The following is a 27,181-nucleotide window of genomic DNA, read 5'->3' on the forward strand; positions in this document are numbered from 1 at the left end:
GAACACCCCCAGCTCCATCATTGTTCTCTGCACACCTCCAGCTCCATCAATGCTCCCCGCACACCCCCAGCCCCATCAATACTCCCCACAAACACCCAGCCCCATCACTGCTTCCCCCAAACCCCGACCTCCATCAATGCTCCCTGCACACCCCCAGCTCCATCATTGTTCTGTGCATACCCACAGCCTCATCAGTGATCCCCTCACACACCCAGCTCCATCACTGCTCCCCGCACACCACCAGCTTCACGACTGTGCCCAGCACATTCCACCTTCTTCACTGCTCCACGCACATCCCCAGCTCCATCACTGCTCTCCGCACACCACCAGCTCCATCACTGCTCCCCACACTCCCCCAGATAATCACTTCTCCCCTCACACCCTCAGTTCTATCACTGCTCCCCACAAACCCCCAGCTCATCACTTCTCACCACACACCCCCATCTCCATCACTTCTCCCCTCACACCCCCAGCTCCATCACTGCTCCCCACACACCACCAGCTTCATGACTGTTCCCAGCACAGCCCCACCTCCATCAATGCTCCCCGAACACCCCCAGCCTCATCACTGCTTCCCCCAAACCCCTTCCTCCATCAGTGCACCCTGAACACCCCCAGCTCCATCATTGTTCTCCGCACATCCCCAGCTCCATCACTGCTCCCCTCACACCCCCAGATCCATCACTGCTCCCCGCACACCACCAGCTCCATCACTGCTCCCCGCACATCCCCAGCTCATCACTGCTCTCCGCACACCACCAGCTCCATCACTGCTCCCCACAATCCCCCAGCTCATCACTTTTCCCCTCACACCCCCAGTTCTATCGCTGCTTCCCACAAATCCCCAGCTCATCACTTCTCACCTCACACCCCCATCTCCATCACTTCTCCCCTCACAACCCCAGCTCCATCAATGCTCCCTGCGCACCACAAGCTCCATCACTGCTCCCCGCACACCCCCAGCTCCATCACTGCTGCCTGCACACCCCCAGCTCCATCACTGATGCCTGCACACCCCCAGATCCATCACTGGTACCCGCACACCCCCAGCTGCATTAGTGCTCCCCTCACACCCCGAGCTCCATCTCCAGGCCCACAAACCCCCAACTCCATCACTGCTGCCCGCACACCCCCAGCTCCATCACTGCTCCCCGCAAACCCACAGCTCCCTCACTGCTCCGCACACACCCCCACACCCATCAATGCTCCCCACAGACCCCCAGCTCCATCATTGCTCCCCGCATTTCCCCAGCTCCATCATTCCTCCCCGCGCACCCCCAGCTCCATCACTGCTACCCGCACAAATGCAACTCCATCACTGCACCACGCACACCCCAGCTCCATCACTGCACCACGCACACCCCAGCTCCATCACTGCTCCGCGCACACCCCCAGCTCAATCACTCCTCCCCACACACCACCAGCTCCATCATTGCTCCCCGGACACATCCAGCTCCATCATTGCTCCCGGAAAACCCCCAGCTTCATCACTGCTCCCTGCACACCCCCAGCTCCATCACTGATCCCTGCACACACCCAGGTCCATCAATGACCCCCGCACACCCACAGCTCCATCACAGCTTCCCGCACACCCCTAGCTCCATTACTGCTCCCCGCACAACCCCAGCTCCATTACTGCTCCACGCTCATCCCCACCTCCATCAATGCTCCCCATACAGCCCCACCTCCATCAGTGCTCCCCGCACACCCCCAGCTCCATCACTGCACCCTGCACAGCCCCACCTCCATCAATGCTCCCCGCACACCCCCAGCCCCATCACTACTTCTCCCAAACCCCTTCCTCCATCAGTGCTCCCTGAACACCCCAGCTCCATCATTGTTCTCTGCACACCTCCAGCTCCATCACTGCTCCCTGCACATCCCCACCTCCATCAATGCTCCCCGCACAACCCCAGCCCCATCAATACTCCCCACAAACCCCCAGCCCCATCACTGCTTCCCCCAAACCCCGACCTCCATCAATGCTCCCTGCACACCCCCAGCTCCATCATTGTTCTGTGCATACCCACAGCCTCACACACCCAGCTCCATCACTGCTCCCCGCACACCACCAGCTTCACGACTGTTCCCAGCACATTCCACCTTCAACACTGCTCCCCGCACATCCCCAGCTCCATCACTGCTCTCCGCACACCACCAGGTCCATCACTGCTCCCCACACTCCCCCAGCTCATCACTTCTCCCCTCACACCCCCAGTTCTATCGCTGCTTCCCGCAAATTCCCAGCTCATCACTTCACACCTCACACCCGCAGCTCCATCACTTCTCCCCTCACAACCCCAGCTCCATAAATGCTCCCCCCACACCCCCAGCTCCATCACTGCTCCCCGCACATCCCCAGCTCCATCACTGCTCTCCACGCACCACCAGCTCCATCACTGCTCCCCACACTCCCCCAGCTCATCACTTCTCCCCTCACACCCCCAGTTCCATCACTGCTCCCCGCAAACCCCCAGCTCATCACTTCTCACCACACACCCCCATCTCCATCACTTCTCCCCTCACACCCCCAGCTCCATCACTGCTCCCCGCACACCCCCAGCTCCATCACTGCTCCCTGCACAGCCCCACCTCCATCAATGCTCCCCGAACACCCCCAGCCTCATCACTGCTTCCCCCAAACCCCTTCCTCCATCAGTGCACCCTGAACACCCCCAGCTCCATCATTGTTCTCCGCACACCTCCAGCTCCATCAATGCTCCCTGCACAGCCCCACCTCCATCAATGCTCCCCGCACACCCCCAGCCTCATCACTGCTTCCCACAAACCCCGACATCCATCAATGCTCCCTGCACACCCCCAGCTCCATCATTGTTCTGTGCATACCCCCAGCCTCATCAGTGATCCCCTCACACACCCAGCTCCATCACTGCTCCCCACACACCACCAGCTTCACGACTGTTCCCAGCACATTCCACCTTCAACACTGCTCCCCGCACATCCCCAGCTCTATCACTGCTCTCCGCGCACCACCAGCTCCATCACTGCTCCCCACACTCCCCCAGCTCATCACTTCTCCCCTCACACCCCCAGTTCCATCACTGCTCCCCGCAAACCCCCAGCTCATCACTTCTCACCACACACCCCCATCTCCATCACTTCTCCCCTCACACCCCCAGCTCCATCACTGCTCCCCGCACACCACCAGCTTCACGACTGTTCCCAGCACATTCCAACTTCTACACTGCTCCCCGCACATCCCCAGCTCCATCACTGCTCCCCGCACATCCCCAGCTCCATCACTGCTCCCCTCACACCCCCAGATCCATCACTGGTACCCGCACACCCCCAGCTCCATTAGTGCTCCCGTCACACCCCGAGATCCATCTCCAGGCCAACAAACCCCCAACTCCATCACTGCTTCCCGCAAACCCCCAGCTCATCACTTCTCACCTCACGCCCCCAGATCCATCACTTCTCCACTCCCACCCCCAGCTCCATCACTGCTCCCTGCATACCCCAAGCTCCATCACTGTCCCCTGCACAGCCCCAACTCCATCATTGCTTCCGGCACACCCCCAGATCCATCACTCCACCCCACAAACCCGCAGCTCCATCACTGCTCCCCACACACCCCCAGATCCATCACTCCACCCCACAAACCCGCAGCTCCATCACTGCTCCCCACACATCACCAGCTCCATCATGGCTCCTTGCACACCCCCAGCTCCAGCACTGCTCTAAAAATACCCCCCGTCACTTCACTGCTCCCCACACACCCCAAACCCATCACAGCTCTGTGCACACCCCCAGCCTCATCAGTGATACCCTCACAACACCAGCTCTATCACTGTTCCCCTCACAACACCAGCTCCACTACTGCTCCCTGCAAACCCCCAGCTCCAGCACTGCTCCCACACACCACCAGCTCCATCAATGTTCCCAGGATATTTCCAGCTCCATCACTGTCCCCCACACACCCCCAGCTCCATCACTGCTCCCCACAAATCCCCAGCCCCCTCACTGCTACCCACAAACCCCCAGCTCCATCACTGCACCCCACACCCATCACAGCTCCCCGCACACCCCCAGCTCCATCATTGCTCCCCACACATGCCCAGATCCATCACTGCTCCCTGCACACCCCCAGCTCCAGCACTGCTCCCGCACAATCCCAGCCCCATTACTGTTCCCAGCACATTCCAGCTCCATCACTGTTCCCCACACAACACCAACTCCACCAATTTTCCCTGCAAACCCCCAGCTCCAACACTGTTCCCCGCCCACACCTAGCTCCATCAATGCTCCCCGCCAACTCAAATCCCGATCAATGCTCCCCACACACCCACAGCTCCAACACTGCTCCCTGCAAACACACAGATCCATCACTGCTCCCCACACACCCACAGATCCATCACTACTCACCGCCAGCCTACAGCCCAATCACAGCTCCCTGCACAACCCCAGCTCCATCAATGCTCCACGCACAGCCCCACCAGCATCAACGCTCCCCATACAGCCCCACCTCCATCACTGCACCCCGCACATCCACAGCCCGATCACTGCTTCCCTCACACCCCCAGCTCCGTCACTGCTCCCTGCACAGCCCCACCTCCATCAATACTCCCCGCACACCCACAGCCCCATCATTGCTTCCCCCAAACCCCTTCCTCCATCACTGCTCCCTGCACAACCCCAGCCCCATCACTGCTCCCTGCACACCCCCAGTTCCATCACTGCTCCCTGCACACCCCCAGCCCCATCACTACTCCCCACACACCTCCGGCTCCATCACTACTCCCTGCACAGCCCCAACTCCATCAATGCTCCCCGCACACCCCCAGCCCCATCACTACTCCCCACACACTTCCAGCTCCATCATTGCTTCCCCCAATCCCCGACCTCCATCAATGTTCCCTGCACACCCCCAGCCCCATCACTGCTCTGTGCATACCCCCAGCCTCATCAGTGATCCCCTCACACACCCAGCTCCATCACTGCTCCCCACACACCATGAGCTTCACGACTGTTCCCAGCACATTCCAGCTTCAACACTGCTCCCCGCACATCCCCAACTCCATCACTGCACTCCGCACACCACCAGATCCATCACTGCTCCCCACACTACCCCAGATCATCACTTCTCCCCTCACACCCTCAGTTCTATCACTGCTCCCCGCAAACCCCCAGCTCATCACTTCTCACCACACATCCCCAGCTCCATCACTGCTCCCTGCACAGCCCCAGCTCCATCACTGCTCCCCGCACAACACAAGCTCCATCACTGCTCCACGCACAGCCCCACCTGCATCAACGCTCCCCATACAGCCCCACCTCCATCAGTGATTCCCGCACACCCCCAGCTCCATCACTGCTCTCCGCACATCCACAGCCCGCTCACTGCTCGCCTCACACCCCCAGCTCCATCACTGCTCCCTGCACAGCCCCAACTCCATCAATACTCCCCGAACACCACCAGCCCCATCACTGCTTCCCCCAAACCCCTTCCTCCATCACTGCTCCCTGCACAACCCCAGCTCCATCACTGCTCCCTGTACAGCCCCACCTCCATCAATGCCCCCTGCACACCCCCAGCCCCATCACTACTCCCCACACACCTCCAGCTCCATCACTACTCCCTGCACAGCCCCACCTCCATCAATGCTCCCCGCACACCCCCAGCCCAATCACTACTCCCCACACAGCTCCAGCTCCATCACTACTCCCTGCACAGCCCCACCTCCATCAATGCTCCCTGTACACCCCCAGCCCCATCACTACTCCCCACACACTTCCAGCTCCATCATTGCTTCCCCCAATCCCCGACCTCCATCAATGCTCCCTGCACACACCCAACCCCATCACTGCTCTGTGCATACCCCCAGCCTCATCAGTGATCCCCTCACACACCCAGCTCCATCACTGCTCCCCACACACCACCAGCTTCACGACTGTTCCCAGCACATTCCAGCTTCAACATTGCTCCCCGCACATCCCCAGCTCCATCACTGCTCTCTGCACACCACCATATCCATCACTGCTCCCCACACTCCCCCAGCTCATCATTCTCCCTCACGCCCCCAGTTCTATCGCTGCTCCCCGCAAACCCCCAGCTCATCACTTCTCACCTCACACCCCCAGCTCCATCACTGCTCCCCGCACAACCTCTGCTCCATTACTGCTCCACGCACTGCCCCACCTGCATCAACGCTCCCCATACAGCCCCACCTCCATCAGTGATCCCCGTACACCCCCAGCTCCATCACAGCTCCCTGCACATCCACAGCCCGATCACTGTTCCCCTCACACCCCCAGCTCCATCACTGCTCCCTGCACAGCCCCACCTCCATCAATACTCACCGCACACCCCCAGCCCCATCACTGCTTCCCCCAAACCCCTTCCTCCATCACTGCTCCCTGCACACCCACAGCTCCATCACTGCTCCCTGCATAGCCCCAACCCCATCACTGCTCTGTGCATACCCCCAGCCTCATCAGTGATCCCCTCACACACCCAGCTCCATCACTGCTCCCCACACACCACCAGCTTCACGACTGTTCCCAGCACATTCCAGCTTCAACATTGCTCCCCGCACATCCCCAGCTCCATCACTGCTCTCCGCACACCACCATATCCATCACTGCTCCCCACACTCCCCCAGCTCATCATTCTCCCCTCGCGCCCCCAGTTCTATCGCTGCTCCCTGCAATCCCCCAGCTCATCACTTCTCACCTCACACCCCCATCTCCATCACTTCTCCCCTCACACTCCCAGCTCCATCACTGCTCCCCGTACAACCCCTGCTCCATCACTGCTCCACGCACAGCCCCACCTGCATCAACGCTCCCCATACAGCCCCACCTCCATCAGTGATCCCCGCACACCCCCAGCTCCATCACTGCTCCCTGCACATCCACAGCCCGATCACTGCACCCATCAAACCCCCAGCTCCATCACTGCTCCCTGCACAGCCCCACCTCCATCATTGCTTCCGGCACACTCCCAGCTCCATCACTGCTCCCGCCATGCCCGCAGCTCCATCGCTGCTCCCCACACACCCCCAGATCCATCACTCCACCCCACAAACCCGCAGCTCCATCACTGCTCCCCACACATCACCAGCTCCATCATGGCTCCTTGCACACCCCCAGCTCCAACACTGTTCTGTGCACACCTCCAGCTCCAGCACTGCTCTAAAAATACCCCCCGTCACTTCACTGCTCCCCACACACCCCAAACCCATCACAGCTCTGTGCACACCCCCAGCCTCATCAGTGATACCCTCACAACACCAGCTCTATCACTGTTCCCCTCACAACACCAGCTCCACTACTGCTCCCTGCACACCCCCAGCTCCAGCACTGCTCCCACACACCACCAGCTCCATCAATGTTCCCAGCACATTCCAGCTCCATCACTGTCCCCCACACACCCCCAGCTCCATCACTGCTCCCCACAAATCCCCAGCCCCCTCACTGCTACCCACAAACCCCCAGCTCCATCACTGCACCCCACACCCATCACAGCTCCCCGCACACCCCCAGCTCCATCATTGCTCCCCACACATGCCCAGATCCATCACTGCTCCCTGCACACCCCCAGCTCCAGCACTGCTCCCGCACAATCCCAGCCCCATTACTGTTCCCAGCACATTCCAGCTCCATCACTGTTCCCCACACAACACCAACTCCACCAATTTTCCCTGCAAACCCCCAGCTCCAACACTGCTCCCCGCCCACACCTAGCTCCATCAATGCTCCCCGCCAACTCAAATCCCGATCAATGCTCCCCACACACCCACAGCTCCAACACTGCTCCCTGCAAACACACAGATCCATCACTGCTCCCCACACACCCACAGATCCATCACTACTCACCGCCAGCCTACAGCCCAATCACAGCTCCCTGCACAACCCCAGCTCCATCAATGCTCCACGCACAGCCCCACCAGCATCAACGCTCCCCATACAGCCCCACCTCCATCACTGCACCCCGCACATCCACAGCCCGATCACTGCTTCCCTCACACCCCCAGCTCCGTCACTGCTCCCTGCACAGCCCCACCTCCATCAATACTCCCCGCACACCCACAGCCCCATCATTGCTTCCCCCAAACCCCTTCCTCCATCACTGCTCCCTGCACACCCCCAGCCCCATCACTGCTCCCAGCACACCCCCAGTTCCATCACTGCTCCCTGCACACCCCCAGCCCCATCACTACTCCCCACACACCTCCGGCTCCATCACTACTCCCTGCACAGCCCCAACTCCATCAATGCTCCCCGCACACCCCCAGCCCCATCACTACTCCCCACACACTTCCAGCTCCATCATTGCTTCCCCCAATCCCCGACCTCCATCAATGTTCCCTGCACACCCCCAGCCCCATCACTGCTCTGTGCATACCCCCAGCCTCATCAGTGATCCCCTCACACACCCAGCTCCATCACTGCTCCCCACACACCATGAGCTTCACGACTGTTCCCAGCACATTCCAGCTTCAACACTGCTCCCCGCACATCCCCAGCTCCATCACTGCACTCCGCACACCACCAGATCCATCACTGCTCCCCACACTACCCCAGATCATCACTTCTCCCCTCACACCCTCAGTTCTATCACTGCTCCCCGCAAACCCCCAGCTCATCACTTCTCACCACACACCCCCAGCTCCATCACTGCTCCCCGCACAACACAAGCTCCATCACTGCTCCACGCACAGCCCCACCTGCATCAACGCTCCCCATACAGCCCCACCTCCATCAGTGATTCCCGCACACCCCCAGCTCCATCACTGCTCTCCGCACATCCACAGCCCGCTCACTGCTCGCCTCACACCCCCAGCTCCATCACTGCTCCCTGCACAGCCCCAACTCCATCAATACTCCCCGAACACCACCAGCCCCATCACTGCTTCCCCCAAACCCCTTCCTCCATCACTGCTCCCTGCACAACCCCAGCTCCATCACTGCTCCCTGTACAGCCCCACCTCCATCAATGCCCCCTGCACACCCCCAGCCCCATCACTACTCCCCACACACCTCCAGCTCCATCACTACTCCCTGCACAGCCCCACCTCCATCAATGCTCCCCGCACACCCCCAGCCCAATCACTACTCCCCACACAGCTCCAGCTCCATCACTACTCCCTGCACAGCCCCACCTCCATCAATGCTCCCTGTACACCCCCAGCCCCATCACTACTCCCCACACACTTCCAGCTCCATCATTGCTTCCCCCAATCCCCGACCTCCATCAATGCTCCCTGCACACACCCAACCCCATCACTGCTCTGTGCATACCCCCAGCCTCATCAGTGATCCCCTCACACACCCAGCTCCATCACTGCTCCCCACACACCACCAGCTTCACGACTGTTCCCAGCACATTCCAGCTTCAACATTGCTCCCCGCACATCCCCAGCTCCATCACTGCTCTCTGCACACCACCATATCCATCACTGCTCCCCACACTCCCCCAGCTCATCATTCTCCCCTCACGCCCCCAGTTCTATCGCTGCTCCCCGCAAACCCCCAGCTCATCACTTCTCACCTCACACCCCCAGCTCCATCACTGCTCCCCGCACAACCTCTGCTCCATTACTGCTCCACGCACTGCCCCACCTGCATCAACGCTCCCCATACAGCCCCACCTCCATCAGTGATCCCCGTACACCCCCAGCTCCATCACAGCTCCCTGCACATCCACAGCCCGATCACTGTTCCCCTCACACCCCCAGCTCCATCACTGCTCCCTGCACAGCCCCACCTCCATCAATACTCACCGCACACCCCCAGCCCCATCACTGCTTCCCCCAAACCCCTTCCTCCATCACTGCTCCCTGCACACCCACAGCTCCATCACTGCTCCCTGCATAGCCCCAACCCCATCACTGCTCTGTGCATACCCCCAGCCTCATCAGTGATCCCCTCACACACCCAGCTCCATCACTGCTCCCCACACACCACCAGCTTCACGACTGTTCCCAGCACATTCCAGCTTCAACATTGTTCCCCGCACATCCCCAGCTCCATCACTGCTCTCCGCACACCACCATATCCATCACTGCTCCCCACACTCCCCCAGCTCATCATTCTCCCCTCGCGCCCCCAGTTCTATCGCTGCTCCCTGCAATCCCCCAGCTCATCACTTCTCACCTCACACCCCCATCTCCATCACTTCTCCCCTCACACTCCCAGCTCCATCACTGCTCCCCGTACAACCCCTGCTCCATCACTGCTCCACGCACAGCCCCACCTGCATCAACGCTCCCCATACAGCCCCACCTCCATCAGTGATCCCCGCACACCCCCAGCTCCATCACTGCTCCCAGCACATCCACAGCCCGATCACTGCTCCCATCACACCCCCAGCTCCATCACTGCTCCCTGCACAGCCCCACCTCCATCAATACTCACCGCACAGCCCCACATGCATCAACGCTCCCCATACAGCCCCACCTCCATCACTGCTCCCCACACTCCCCCAGCCCATCATTCTCCCCTCGCGCCCCCAGTTCTATCGCTGCTCCCAGCAAATCCTCAGCTCATCACTTCTCACCTCACACCCCCATCTCCATCACTTCTCCCCTCACACCCCCAGCTCCATCAAAGCTCCCCGCACACCCCCAGCTCCATCACTGCTCCCCGCACACCCCCAGCTCCATCACTGCTGCTCGCACATCCACAGCCCGATCACTGCTCTCCTCACACCCCCAGCTCCATCACTGCTCCCTGCACAGCCCCACCTCCATCAATACTCACCGCACACCCCCAGCCCCATCACTGCTTCCCCCAAACCCCTTCCTCCATCACTGCTCCCTGCACACCCACAGCTCCATCACTGCTCCCTGCATAGCCCCAACCCCATCACTGCTCTGTGCATACCCCCAGCCTCATCAGTGATCCCCTCACACACCCAGCTCCATCACTGCTCCCCACACACCACCAGCTTCACGACTGTTCCCAGCACATTCCAGCTTCAACATTGTTCCCCGCACATCCCCAGCTCCATCACTGCTCTCCGCACACCACCATATCCATCACTGCTCCCCACACTCCCCCAGCTCATCATTCTCCCCTCGCGCCCCCAGTTCTATCGCTGCTCCCTGCAATCCCCCAGCTCATCACTTCTCACCTCACACCCCCATCTCCATCACTTCTCCCCTCACACTCCCAGCTCCATCACTGCTCCCCGTACAACCCCTGCTCCATCACTGCTCCACGCACAGCCCCACCTGCATCAACGCTCCCCATACAGCCCCACCTCCATCAGTGATCCCCGCACACCCCCAGCTCCATCACTGCTCCCTGCACATCCACAGCCCGATCACTGCTCCCATCACACCCCCAGCTCCATCACTGCTCCCTGCACAGCCCCACCTCCATCAATACTCACCGCACAGCCCCACATGCATCAACGCTCCCCATACAGCCCCACCTCCATCACTGCTCCCCACACTCCCCCAGCCCATCATTCTCCCCTCGCGCCCCCAGTTCTATCGCTGCTCCCAGCAAATCCTCAGCTCATCACTTCTCACCTCACACCCCCATCTCCATCACTTCTCCCCTCAAACCCCCAGCTCCATCAAAGCTCCCCGCACACCCCCAGCTCCATCACTGCTCCCCGCACACCCCCAGCTCCATCACTGCTGCTCGCACATCCACAGCCCGATCACTGCTCTCCTCACACCCCCAGCTCCATCACTGCTCCCTGCACAGCCCCACCTCCATCAATACTCACCGCACACCCCCAGCCCCATCACTGCTTGCCCCAAACCCCTTCCTCCATCACTGCTCCCTGCACACCCCCAGCTCCATCACTGCTCCCTGCACAGCCCCACCTCCATCACTGCTCCCTGCACACCCCCAGTTCCATCACTGCTCCCTGCACACCCCCAGTTCCATCACTGCTCCCTGCACACCCGCAGTTCCATCACTGCTCCCTGCACAGCCCCACCTCCATCAAAGCTCCCTGCACACCCCCAGCCGCATCACTACTCCCCACACAGCTCCAGCTCCATCATTACTCCCTGCACAGCCCCACCTCCATCAATGCTCCCCGCACACCCCCAGCCCCATCACTACACCTCACACACCCCCAGCTCCATCATTGCTTACCCCAATCCCCGACCTCCATCAATGCTCCCTGCTCACCGCCAACCCCATCACTGCTCTGTGCATACCCCCAGCCTCATCAGTGATCCCCTCACACACTCAGCTCCCCATCACTGCAGTGACATCCATCACTGCACTGCGCACACCACCAGATCCATCACTGCTCCCCATACTCCCCCAGCTCATCACTGCTCCCCGCACAGCCCCAACTCCATCACTGATCCCTGCAGAACCCCAGCTCCATCACTGCTCCACGCACAGCCCCACATGCATCAAAGCTCCCCATACAGCTCCACCTCCATCAGTGATCCCCGCACACCCCCAGCTCCATCACTGCTCCCCGCACATCCACAGCCCGATCACTGCTCCCCTCACACCCCCAGCTCCATCACTGCTCCCTGCACAGCCCCACCTCCATCAATACTCCCCGCACACCCCCAGCCCCATCACTGCTTCCCCCAAACCCCTTCCTCCATCACTGCTCCCTGCACACCCCCAGCTCCATCACTGCTCCCTGCACAGCCCCACCTCCATCAATGCTCCCTGCACACCCCCAGCCCCATCACTACTCCCCAAACACCTCCAGCTCCATCACTACTCCCTGCACAGCCCCACCTCCATCACTGCTCCCCGCACACCCCCAGCTCCATCACTGCTCCCCACACACCCCCAGCTCCATCACTGCTCCCCTCACACCCCCAGCTCCGTCACTGCTGCCCGCACACCCCCAGCTTCAGCACTGGTACCCGCACACCCCCAGCTCCATCAATGCTCCCCTCACACCCCCAGCTCCATCACCGGGCCTGCAAACCCCCAACTCCATCACTGCTCCCCGCAAACCCCCAGCTCATCACTTCTCACCTCACGCCCCCAGCTCCGTCGCTTCTCCACTCCCACCCCCAGCTCAATCACTGCTCCCCACATACCCACAGCTCCATCACTGTCCCCTGCACAGCCCCAACTCCATCATTGCTTCTGGCACACTCCCAGCTCCATCACTGCTCCGGCCATGCCCGCAGCTCCATCACTGCTCCCCACACACCCCCAGATCCATCACTCCTCCCCACAAACCCACAGCTCCATCACTGCTCCCCACACATCACCAGCTCCACCATGGCTTCTTGCACACCCCCAGCTCCATCACTGTTCTGTGCACACCCCCAGGTCCAGCACTGCTCTAAAAATACCCCCCGTCACTTCACTGCTCCCCACACACCCCAAACCCATCACAGCTCTGTGCACACCCCCAGCCTCATCAGTGATACCCTCACAACCCCAGCTCCATCACTGTTCCCCTCACAACACCAGCTCCACTACTGCTCCCTGCACACCCCCAGCTCCAGCACTGCTCCCACGCACCATCAGCCCCATCACTGTTCCCAGCACATTCCAGCTCCATCACTGTTCCCCACACAACACCAGCTCCACCAATTTTCCCTGCAAACCCCCAGCTCCAACACTGCTCCCCGCACACCCCTAGCTCCATCAATGCTCCCCGCCAACTCAAATCCCGATCAATGCTCCCCGCACACCCAAAGTTCACTCACTGCTCCCCACAAACCCACAGATCCATCACTGCTCCCCACATACCCACAGCTCCATCACTACTCCCAGCCAGCCTACAGCCCAATCACAGCTCCCCGCACAACCCCAGCTCCATCACTGCTCCACGCACAGCCCCACCTGCATCAACGCTCCCCATACAGCACCACCTCCATCAGTGATCCCCGCACACCCCCAGCTCCATCACTGCTCCCCGCACATCCACAGCCCGATCACTGCTCTCCTCACACCACCAGCTCCATCACTGTTCCCTGCACAGACCCACCTCCATCAATGCTCCCCCACATCCCCAGCCCTATCACTGCTTCCTCCAAACCCCTTCCTCCATCACTGCTCCCTGCATACCCCCAGCTCCATCATTGTTCTGCGCACACCCCCAGCTCCATCACTGCTCCCCGCAAACGCCCAACTCCATCACTGCTCCCCGCAAACCCCCTGCTCATCGCTTCTCCCCTCATGCACCAGTTCTATCGCTGCTCCCCGCAAATCCCCAGCTCATCACCTCTCCCCTAACACCCCCAGCTCCATCACTTCTCCCCTCACAACCTCAGCACCATCAATGCTCTCCGCACACCACCAGCTCCATCACTGCTCCCCACACACCCCCAGCTCCATCACTGCTCCCCGCACACCCCCAGCTCCATCACTGGTACCCACACACCCCCAGCTCCATTAGTGCTCCCCTCACACCCTGAGCTCCATCTCGGGGCCCACAAACCCCCAACTCCATCACTGCTCCCCGCAAACCCCCAGCCGATCACTTCTCACCTCATGCCACCAGCTCCATCGCTTCTCCCATCCCACCCCCAGCTCCATCACTGCTACCCGCACACATGCAACTCCATCACTGCACCACGCACACCCCAGCTCCATCACTGCTCCGCGCACATCCCCAGCTCAATCATTCCTCCCCACATACTCTCAGCTCGATCATTGCTCCCCGGAAACCTACAGCTCCATCATTGCTCTCCGGACAGCCCAAGCTCCATCACTGCTCCACGCACAAACCCAGCTCCATTACTGCTCCCAGTACACACACAGCTCCATCACTGCTCCCCGCACACACCCAGCTCCATCATTGCTCCCCGCACACCCCAGAACCATCACTGCTCCCGGCACACCCGCAGCTCCATCACTGCTCCCTGTACACACACAGCTCCATCACTGCTCCCCGCACACCCCAGCTCCATCATTGCTCCCAGCACACCCCCAGCTCCATCACTGCTCCCCACACAACACCAGCTCCATCAGTACTCCTTGCACACCCCCAGATCCATCACTGTTCTGTGCACACCCCCAGCTCCATCACCGCTCCACAAACACCCCCTGCCACTTCACTGCTCTCCACACACCCGCAACCCCATCACTACTCTGTGCATACCCCCAGCCTCATCAGTGATTCCCTCACATCCCCAGCTCCATCACTGTTGCCCTCACAACTCCAGCTCCACCACTGCTCCCTGCACACCCACAGCTCCTTCACTGCTCGTGCACACCACCAGCTCCATCACTGTTCCAAGCACATTCCAGCTCCATCACTATTCCCCACACAACAACAGCTCCACCACATCTCCCTGCACACTCCTAGCTCTATCACTGCTCCCCGCACACCCCCAGCTCAATCACTTCTCCCTGCACACCAGCAGCTCCATCATTATTCCCAGCACATTCCAGCTCCAACACTGCTCCTCGCGCTTTTCCAGCTCCTTCACGGCTCCCCACACACCTCCACACCCGTCAATGCACCCCACACACCCCCAGCTCCATCATTCCTAACCCGCACACCCCCAGCTCCATCATTGCTCTCCGCATTCCCCCAGCTCCATCATTTCTCCCTGCACACCCTCAGCTCAATCACTGCTACCCGCACACACGCAACTCCATCACTGCACCACGCTCAACCCAGCTCCATCACTGCTCCGCGCACACCCCCAGCTCAATCATTGCTCCCCGGACACCTCCAGCACCATCATTGCTCCCGGGACACCCACAGCTGCATCACTGCTCCCGGCACACCCCCAGCTCCATCATTGATCCCTGCACACCCCCAGATCCATCGCTGCTCACTGCACACCCCCAGCTCCATCAATGCTCCCCGCACTCCCCCAGCCCCATCCCTACTCCCCACACACCCCCAGCTCCATCGCAGATCCCTACACATCCCCAGCTACATCAATGCTCCCCGCACACCCCCAGCCCCATCATTACTCCCCACACACCCCCAGCTCCATCGCTACTCCCTGCACACCCCCAGCTCCATCAATGCTCCCCGCACAGCCCCAGCTCCATCACTGCTCCACGCATACTCATAGCTCCAACAATGCTCCCCGCACCCCCACAGCTCCATCACAGTCCTCGCAAACCCCCAGCTCCATCAATGCTCCCTGTCAACCCAAAGGCCGATCACTGCTCCCCGCACAACCCCAGCTCCATCACTGCTACCCGCATAGCCCCAACTCCATCAATGCTCCCCGTACAGCCCCAACTCCATCAATGCTCCCTGCACACCCACAGCTCCATCAATGCTCCCCGCACACCCACAGCACCATCACTGCTCCTCGCACATCCACAGCTCCATCAATGCTCCCCATCAACCCACAGCCCGATCAATGCTCCCCGCACACCCCACAGCTCCATCACTGCTCCTCGCACATCCACATCTCCATCATTGCTCCCCGCACACCCCCAGCTCCATCACTGCTCACCGCACAGCCCCAACTCCATCAATTCTCCCCGTACAACCCCAACTCCATCAATGCTCCCTGTACAACCCCAACTCCATCACTGCTCCCCGCACAGACCCAACTCCATCAATGTTCCCCGCACTCCTCCAGCCCCATCACTACTCCCCACACACCCCCAGCACCATCAATGCTTCCCCCAAATCCCAACCTCCATCACTGCTCCCTGCACACCCCCAGCTCCATCATTGTTCTGAGCACACCCCCAGTTCCATCAATGCTCCCGAAACACCCACAACCCCATCACTGCTCTCTGCATACCCCCAGCCTAATCAGAGATCCCCTCACATCCCCAACTCCATCACACCTCCCCACACATCCCCAGCTCCATCATTGCTCCCTGGACACCTCCAGCTCCATCATTGCTCCCCGGACACCCCCAGATCCATCACTGCTCCCCTCACACCCCCAGCTCCATCACGGCTCCCTGCACACCACCAGCTCCATCTCTGCTCCCTGCACAACCCCAGCTGCATCACTGCTCCCCGCACACACCCAGCTCCATCACCGGGACCGCAAACCCCCAACTCCATCACTGCTGCCCGAAAACCCCCAGCTCATCACTTCTCCCCTCAGGCCCCCAGCTCCATCGCCTCTCCCCTCCCACGCCAAGATCCATCACTGCTCCCCGCACACCCCCAACTCCATCCCTGCTCCCCACACACCCCCAGCTCATCAATTCTCCTCTCATGCCCCCAATTCTATCGCTGCTCCCCGCTAATCCCCAGCTCATCATGTCTCCCCTCACACCCGCAGCTCCATCACTTCTCCCCTCAGACCTCCAGCTCCATCACTGCTGCCTGCAAACCCCAAGGTACATCACTGCTCCCTGTACACCCCCAGCTCCATCACTGCTCACCGCACACCCACAGCTCCAACAAAGCTCCCCGCCCAGCCCCAAATCAATCAATGCTCCCCATACAGCCCCAACTCCATTAATGCTCCCCGCATACCCACAGCTCCATCAAGCTCCCCGCAAACCCCCAGCTCCATCATTGCTCTCCAAACATGCCCAGCTCCATCATTGCTCCCCACACATGCCCAGCTCCATCACTGCTCCCCGCACACCCCCAGCTCCATCACTGCTCTCCACACACACCCAGATCCGTTACTGCTCCTTGTACACCCCCAGCTCCATCACTGTTGCCCGCACACCTCCAGCACCATCATTCCTCCCCGCACACCCCCAGTTCCATCACTGCTACCCGCACACACGCAACTCCATCACTGCACCACGCACACCCCAGCTCCATCACTGCTCCGCGCACATCTCCAGCTCAATCACTCCTCCCCACATACCCTCAGCTTGATCATTGCTCCCAGGACACCTACAGCTCCATCACTACTCCCCGCCAACCCACAGCCCAATCACTGCACCATCAATGCTCCCCGCACACCACCAGCTCCATCACTGCTCCCCGCATACCCACAGCTCCATCACTGACCCTGCACAGCCCCAACTCCATCATTGCTTCCGGCACACTCCCAGCTCCATCACTGCTCCCGCACACCACCAGCTCCATCACTGTTCCCAGCATATTCCAGCTCCTTCACTGTCCACCACACAACACCAGCTCCACCAATTTTCCCTGCAAACCCCCAGTTCCATCACTTCTCCCTGCACACCACCAGCTCCATCACTGCTCCCAGCACATTCCAGCTACAACTCTGCTCCCCGCATGTCCCCAGCTCCATCACTGCACCACACACACACCCAGCTCCATCAGTGCTCCCCACAACCCCCAAGCTCCCTCACTGCTACCCACACAACCCCAGCTCCATCACTGCACCCCACACCAATAACAGCTCCCCGCACACCCCCAGCTCCATCATTGTTCCCCACACATGCCCAGCTACATCATTAGTCCCCACACAACCCCAGCTCCATCACTGCTCCCCACACCAATAACAGCTCCCCGCACACCCCCAGCTCCATCATTGTTCCCCACACATGCCCAGCTACATCATTAGTCCCCACACATGCCCAGCTCCATCACTGCTCCCCGCACACCCCCAGCTCCATCACTGCTCTCCACACACACACCCAAATCCATTACTGCTCCTCGTACACTCCCAGCTCCATCACTGCTCCCCGCACACATGCAACTCCATCACTGCACCACGCACACCTCAGCTCCATCACTGCTCCGCGCACATCCCCAGATCAATCACTCCTCCCCACATACTCTCAGCTCGATCATTGCTCCCCGGACACCTACAGCTCCATCATTGCACCCCGGACACCCCAAGCTCCATCACTGCTCCCCGCACACACCCAGCTCCATCACTGCTCCCTGCAGACCCCCAGGTCCATCATTGCTCCCCACACACCCACAGCTCCATCACTACTCCCCGCCAACCCACAGCCCAATCACTGCTCCCCGCACATCCCCAGCTCCATCACTGCTCCACGCACAGCCCCACCTCCATCAATGCTCCCCACACAGCCCCACCTCCAACAGTGCTCCCCGCACATCCCCAGCTCCATCACTGCTCCCTGCACATCCACAGCCCGATCACTGCTCCCCGCACACCCCCAGCTCCATCACTGCTCCCTGCACAGCCACACCTCCATCAATGCTCCCCGCACACCCCCAGCCCCATCACTGCTTCCCCCAAACCCCTTCCTCCATCAGTGCTCACTGATCACCCCCAGCTCCATCATTGTTCTCCGCACACCTCCAGCTCCATCACTGCTCCCTGCACAGCCCCACCTCCATCAATGCTCCCCGCACACCCCCAGCACCATCGCTACTCCCCACACACCCCCAGCCCCATCACTGCTTCCCCCAAACCCCGACCTCCAACAATGTTCCCCGCTCTCCCCAGCCCCATCACTACTCCCCACACACCCCGAACTCCATCAAAGCTTCCCCCAAACCACGACCTCCATCACTGCTCCATGCACACCCCCAGCTCCATCATTGTTCTGCACACACCCCCAGTTCCATCACTGCTCCCCAAACATCCCGAACCCCATCACTGCTCTGTGCATACCCCCAGCTCCATCACTGCTCCCCGCACACCCCCAGCTCCATCACTGGTACCCACACACCCCCAGCTCCATTAGTGCTCCCGTCACACCCCGAGCTCCATCTCCAGGCCCACAAACCCCCAACTCCATCACTGGTCCCCGCAAACCCCCAGCTCCATCACTGCTCCCCGCATACCCACATCTCCATCACTGTGCCCTGCACTGCCCCAACTCCATCATTGCTTCCGGCACACTCCCAGCTCCATCACTGCTCCCGCACACCACCAGCTCCATCACTGTTACCAGCATATTCCAGCTCCTTCACTGTCCACCACACAACACCAGCTCCACCAATTTTCCCTGCAAACCCCCAGTTCCATCACTTCTCCCCGCACACCACCAGCTCCATCACTGCTCCCAGCACATTCCAGCTACAACTCTGCTCCCCGCATATCCCCAGCTCCATCACTGCACCTCACACACTCCCAGCTCCATCAGTGCTCCCCACAACCCCCAAGCTCCCTCACTGCTACCCACACAACCCCAGCTCCATCACTGCACCCCACACCCATAACAGCTCCCCGCACACCCCCAGCTCCATCATTGTTCCCCACACATGCCCAGCTACATCATTAGTCCCCACACATGCCCAGCTCCATCACTGCTCCCCGCACACCCCCAGCTCCATCACTGCTCCCTGCACATCCACAGCCCGATCACTGCTCCCCGCACACCCCCAGCTCCATCACTTCTCCCTGCACACCACCAGTTCCATCACTGCTCCCAGCACATTCCAGCTCCAACTCTGCTCCCCGCATATCCCCAGCTCCAACACTGCACCTCACACACACCCAGCTCCATCGGTGCTCCCCACAACCCCCAAGCTCCCTCACTGCTACCCACACAATCCCAGCTCCATGATTACTCCCCACACATGCCCAGCTACATCATTAGTTCCCACATATGCCCAGCTCCATCACTGCTCCCCGCACACCCCCAGCTCCATCATTGCTCCCCACACATGCCCAGCTCCATCACTGCTCTCCGCACACACCCAGCTCCATTACTGCTCCTCGTACACCCCCAGCTCCATCACTGCTCCCCCCACACCCCCATCTCCATCACTGCTCCACGCACAAACCCAGCTCCATTACTGCTCCCAGTACACACACAGCTCCATCACTGCTCCCCACACACACCCAGCTCCATCATTGCTCCCCGCACACCCACAGCTCCATCACTCCTTCACGCAAACCCCCATCTCCATCACTGCTCCCCACACAACACCAGCTCCATCAGTACTCCTTGCACACCCCCAGATCCATCACTGTTCTGTGCACACCCCCAGCTCCATCACCGCTCCACAATCACCCCCTGCCACTTCACTGCTCTCCACACACCTCCAACCCCATCACTACTCTGTGCATACCCCCAGCCTCATCAGTGATTCCCTCACATCCCCAGCTCCATCACTGTTGCCCTCACAACTCCAGCTCCAACACTGCTCCCTGCACACCCACAGCTCCTTCACTGCTCGTGCACACCACCAGCTCCATCACTGTTCCAAGCACATTCCAGCTCCATCACTATTCCCCACACAACAACAGCTCCACCACTGCTCCCTGCACATTCCCAGCTCCATCACTGCTCCCCGCACACCCCCAGCTCAATCACTGCTCTCTGCACACCAGCAGCTCCATCATTATTCCCAGCACATTCCAGCTCCAACAATGCTCCTCGCGCTTTTCCAGCTCCTACACTGCTCCCCACACACCTCCACACCCGTCAATGTACCCCACACACCCCCAGCTCCATCATTCCTAACCCGCACACCCCCAGCTCCATCACTGCTCCCCACAAACCCCCAGCTCCCTCACTGCTCCGCACACACCCCCACACCCATCAATGCTACCCACAGACCCCCAGCTCCATCATTGCTCCCCGCACACCACCAGCTCCATCATTGATCCCTGCACAGCCCCAGCTCCATTGCTGCTCCCTGCACACCCCCAGCTCCATCAATGCTCCCCGCACTCCCCCAGCCCCATCCCTACTCCCCACACACCCCCAGCTCCATCGCTACTCCCTGCACACCCCCAGCTCCACAAAGCTCCCCGCACAGCCCCAGCTCCATCACTGCTCTACGCATACCCAGAGCTCCAACAATGCTCCCCGCACCCCCACAGCTCCATCACAGTCCTCGCAAACCCCCAGCTCCATCAATGCTCCCTGTCAACCCAAAGGCCGATCACTGCTCCCCGCACAACCCCAGCTCCATCACTGCTACCCGCCCGGCCCCAACTCCATCAATGCTCCCCGTACAGCCCCAACTCCATCAATGCTCCCCGCACACCCACAGCTCCATCAGTGCTCCCCGCACACCCCCAGCTCCATCACTGTTCCCCGCACAGCCCCAACACCATCAATGCTCCCCGTACAACCCCAACTCCATCAATGCTCCCTGTACAACCCCAACTCCATCACTGCTCCCCGCACAGACCCAACTCCATCAATGTTCCCCGCACTCCTCCAGCCCCATCACTACTCCCCACACACCCCCAGCACCATCAATGCTTCCCCCAAATCCCAACCTCCATCACTGCTCCCTGCACACCCCCAGCTCCATCATTGTTCTGAGCACACCCCCAGTTCCATCAATGCTCCCGAAACACCCACAACTCCATCACTGCTCTGTGCATACCCCCAGCTTAATCAGAGATCCCCTCATATCCCCAACTCCATCACACCTCCCCACACACCCCCAGCTCCATCATTGCTCCCTGGACACCCCCAGATCCATCACTGCTCCCCTCACACCCCCAGCTCCATCACGGCTCCCTGCACACCACCAGCTCCATCACTGCTCCCTGCACAACCCCAGCTGCATCACTGCTCCCCGCACACACCCAGCTCCATCACTGGTACCCACACACCCCCAGCTCCATCTGTGCTCCCCTCACACCCCCAGATCCATCACCGGGACCGCAAACCCCCAACTCCATCACTGCTCCCCGCAAACCCCCAGCTCATCACTTCTCCCCTCCCACGCCCAGCTCCATCACTGCTCCCCGCACACCCCCAACTCCATCACTGCTCCCCACACACCCCCAGCTCATCAATTCTCCCCTCATGCCCCCAATTCTATCGCTGCTCCCTGCAAATCCCCAGCTCATCACGTCTTCCCTCACACCCCCAGCTCCATCACTTCTCCCCTCAGACCTCCAGCTCCATCATTGCTGCCTCCACACCCCAAGGTACATCACTGTTCCCTGCACACACCCAGCTCCATCACTGCTCACCGCACACCCACAGCTCCTTCACTGGCCCCGCACACCCCTAGCTCCATTAATGCTCCCCGCCAACTCAAAGCCCGATCACTGCTCCCCGCACAGCCCCAACCCCAGTGCTCCCCGCACACCCCCATCTCCATCAATGCTCCACGCACACCCCCATCTCCATCACTGCTCCCCGCACACCCCCAGCCCCATCACTACTCCCCACACACCCCCAGCTCCATCAATGCTACCCGCACACCCACAGCTTCATCACTGCTCCCCGCAGCCCCACAGCTCCATCACTGCTCCTGGCACACCCACAGCTCCATCAATGCTCCCCGTCAACCCACAGTCCGATCACTGCTCCCCGCACACCCCCCGCTCCATCACTGCTCCCCGCAAACCCACAGCTCCAACAATGCTCCCCGCATCCCCACAGCTCCATCACTGTCCTCGCACACCCCCAGCTCCATCAATGCTCCCCATCAACCCAAAGTCCGATCACTGCTCCCCGCACACCCCCAGCTCCAACACTGCTACCCGCACAGCCCCAACTCCATCAATGCTCCCTGTACAGCCCCAACTCCATCAATGCTCCCCGCACACCCACAGCTCCATCAATGCTCCCCGCAGCCCCACAGCTCCATCACTGCTCCTCGCACATCCACAGATCCATCAATGCTTCCCGTCAACCCACAGCCCGATCAATGCTCCCTGCACACCCCCAGCTCCATCACTGCTCCCCACACAGCCCCAACTCCAACAATGCTCCCAGTACAACCCCAACTCCATCAATGCTCCCCGCACACCCTTAGCTCAATCACTGCTCCCCGAACACACACAGCCCGATCACTGCCCCCCACACACCCCCAGCTCCATCACTGCTCCCTGCACAGCCCCACCTCCAACACTGTTCCCCGCTCTCCCCCAGCCCCATCACTACTCCCCACACACCCCGAGCTCCATCAAAGCTTCCCCCAAACCACGACCTCCATCACTGCTCCATGCACACCCCCAGCTCCATCATTGTTCTGCACACACCCCCAGTTCCATCACTGCTCCCCAAACATCCCGAACCCCATCACTGCTCTGTGCATACCCCCAGCCTCATCAGTGATCCCCTCACATCCCCAGCTCCATCACTGATCCCCGCAAACCGTCAACTCCATCACTGCTCCCCACACACCCCCAGCTCATCACTTCACTCCTCACGCCCACAGTTCTATCGGTGCTCCCCGCAAATCCCCAGCTCATCACTTCTTCCCTCAGACGCCCAGCTCCATCACTTGTCCCCTCACACCCCCTGCTCCATTACTGCTCCCCGAACAGCTCCAGCTCAATCACTGCTCCCCACAGACCACCAGCTCCATCATTGCTCCCTGGACACCCCCAGATCCATCACTGCTCCCCTCACACCCCCAGCTCCATCAAGGCTCCCTGCACACCACCAGCTCCATCACTGCTCCCTGCACAACCCCAGCTGCATCACTGCTCCCCGCACACACCCAGCTCCATCACTGGTACCCACACACCCCCAGCTCCATCTGTGCTCCCCTCACACCCCCAGATCCATCACCGGGACCGCAAACCCCCAACTCCATCACTGCTCCCCGCACACCCCCAACTCCATCACTGCTCCCCACACACCCCCAGCTCATCAATTCTCCCCTCATGCCCCCAATTCTATCGCTGCTCCCTGCAAATCCCCAGCTCATCACGTCTTCCCTCACACCCCCAGCTCCATCACTTCTCCCCTCAGACCTCCAGCTCCATCATTGCTGCCTCCACACCCCAAGGTACATCACTGTTCCCTGCACACACCCAGCTCCATCACTGCTCACCGCACACCCACAGCTCCATCACTGGCCCCGCACACCCCTAGCTCCAATAATGCTCCCCGCCAACTCAAAGCCCGATCACTGCTCCCCGCACAGCCCCAACCCCAGTGCTCCCCGCACACCCCCATCTCCATCAATGCTCCACGCACACCCCCATCTCCATCACTGCTCCCCGCACACCCCCAGCCCCATCACTACTCCCCACACACCCCCAGCTCCATCAATGCTACCCGCACACCCACAGCTTCATCACTGCTCCCCGCAGCCCCACAGCTCCATCACTGCTCCTCGCACACCCACAGCTCCATCAATGCTCCCCGTCAACCCACAGTCCGATCACTGCTCCCCGCACACCCCCCGCTCCATCACTGCTCCCCGCAAACCCACAGCTCCAACAATGCTCCCCGCATCCCCACAGCTCCATCACTGTCCTCGCACACCCCCAGCTCCATCAATGCTCCCCATCAACCCAAAGTCCGATCACTGCTCCCCGCACACCCCCAGCTCCAACACTGCTACCCGCACAGCCCCAACTCCATCAATGCTCCCTGTACAGCCCCAACTCCATCAATGCTCCCCGCACACCCACAGCTCCATCAATGCTCCCCGCAGCCCCACAGCTCCATCACTGCTCCTCGCACATCCACAGATCCATCAATGCTTCCCGTCAACCCACAGCCCGATCAATGCTCCCTGCACACCCCCAGCTCCATCACTGCTCCCCACACAGCCCCAACTCCAACAATGCTCCCAGTACAACCCCAACTCCATCAATGCTCCCCGCACACCCTTAGCTCAATCACTGCTCCCCGAACACACACAGCCCGATCACTGCCCCCCACACACCCCCAGCTCCATCACTGCTCCCTGCACAGCCCCACCTCCAACACTGTTCCCCGCTCTCCCCCAGCCCCATCACTACTCCCCACACACCCCGAGCTCCATCAAAGCTTCCCCCAAACCACGACCTCCATCACTGCTCCATGCACACCCCCAGCTCCATCATTGTTCAGCACACACCCCCAGTTCCATCACTGCTCCCCAAACATCCCGAACCCCATCACTGCTCTGTGCATACCCCCAGCCTCATCAGTGATCCCCTCACATCCCCAGCTCCATCACTGATCCCCGCAAACCGTCAACTCCATCACTGCTCCCCACACACCCCCAGCTCATCACTTCTCTCCTCACGCCCACAGTTCTATCGGTGCTCCCCGCAAATCCCCAGCTCATCACTTCTTCCCTCAGACGCCCAGCTCCATCACTTGTCCCCTCACACCCCCTGCTCCATTACTGCTCCCCGAACAGCTCCAGCTCAATCACTGCTCCCCACAGACCACCAGCTCCATCATTGCTCCCTGGACACCCCCAGATCCATCACTGCTCCCCTCACACCCCCAGCTCCATCAAGGCTCCCTGCACACCACCAGCTCCATCACTGCTCCCCGCACACACCCAGCTCCATCACTGGTACCCACACACCCCCAGCTCCATCTGTGCTCCCCTCACACCCCCAGATCCATCACCGGGACCGCAAACCCCCAACTCCATCACTGCTCCCCGCAAACCCCCAGCTCATCACTTCTCCCCTCCCACGCCCAGCTCCATCACTGCTCCCCGCACACCCCCAACTCCATCACTGCTCCCCACACACCCCCAGCTCATCAATTCTCCCCTCATGCCCCCAATTCTATCGCTGCTCCCTGCAAATCCCCAGCTTATCACGTCTTCCCTCACACCCCCAGCTCCATCACTTCTCCCCTCAGACCTCCAGCTCCATCATTGCTGCCTCCACACCCCAAGGTACATCACTGTTCCCTGCACACACCCAGCTCCATCACTGCTCACCGCACACCCACAGCTCCTTCACTGGCCCCGCACACCCCTAGCTCCATTAATGCTCCCCGCCAACTCAAAGCCCGATCACTGCTCCCCGCACAGCCCCAACCCCAGTGCTCCCCGCACACCCCCATCTCCATCACTGCTCCACGCACACCCCCATCTCCATCACTGCTCCCCGCACACCCCCAGCCCCATCACTACTCCCCACACACCCCCAGCTCCATCAATGCTACCCGCACACCCACAGCTGCATCACTTCTCCCCGCAGCCCCACAGCTCCATCACTGCTCCTCGCACACCCACAGCTCCATCAATGCTCCCCGTCAACCCACAGTCCGATCACTGCTCCCCGCACACCCCCCGCTCCATCACTGCTCCCCGCAAACCCACAGCTCCAACAATGCTCCCCGCATCCCCACAGCTCCATCACTGTCCTCGCACACCCCCAGCTCCATCAATGCTCCCCATCAACCCAAAGTCCGATCACTGCTCCCCGCACACCCCCAGCTCCAACACTGCTACCCGCACAGCCCCAACTCCATCAATGCTCCCTGTACAGCCCCAACTCCATCAATGCTCCCCGCACACCCACAGCTCCATCAATGCTCCCCGCAGCCCCACAGCTCCATCACTGCTCCTCGCACATCCACAGATCCATCAATGTTTCCCGTCAACCCACAGCCCGATCAATGCTCCCTGCACACCCCCAGCTCCATCACTGCTCCCCACACAGCCCCAACTCCAACAATGCTCCCAGTACAACCCCAACTCCATCAATGCTCCCCGCACACCCTTAGCTCAATCACTGCTCCCCGAACACACACAGCCCGATCACTGCCCCCCACACACCCCCAGCTCCATCACTGCTCC

The sequence above is a fragment of the Carcharodon carcharias genome, chromosome 11, assembly GCF_017639515.1.
Source record: "Carcharodon carcharias isolate sCarCar2 chromosome 11, sCarCar2.pri, whole genome shotgun sequence".
Taxonomy (NCBI): Eukaryota; Metazoa; Chordata; class Chondrichthyes; order Lamniformes; family Lamnidae; genus Carcharodon; species Carcharodon carcharias.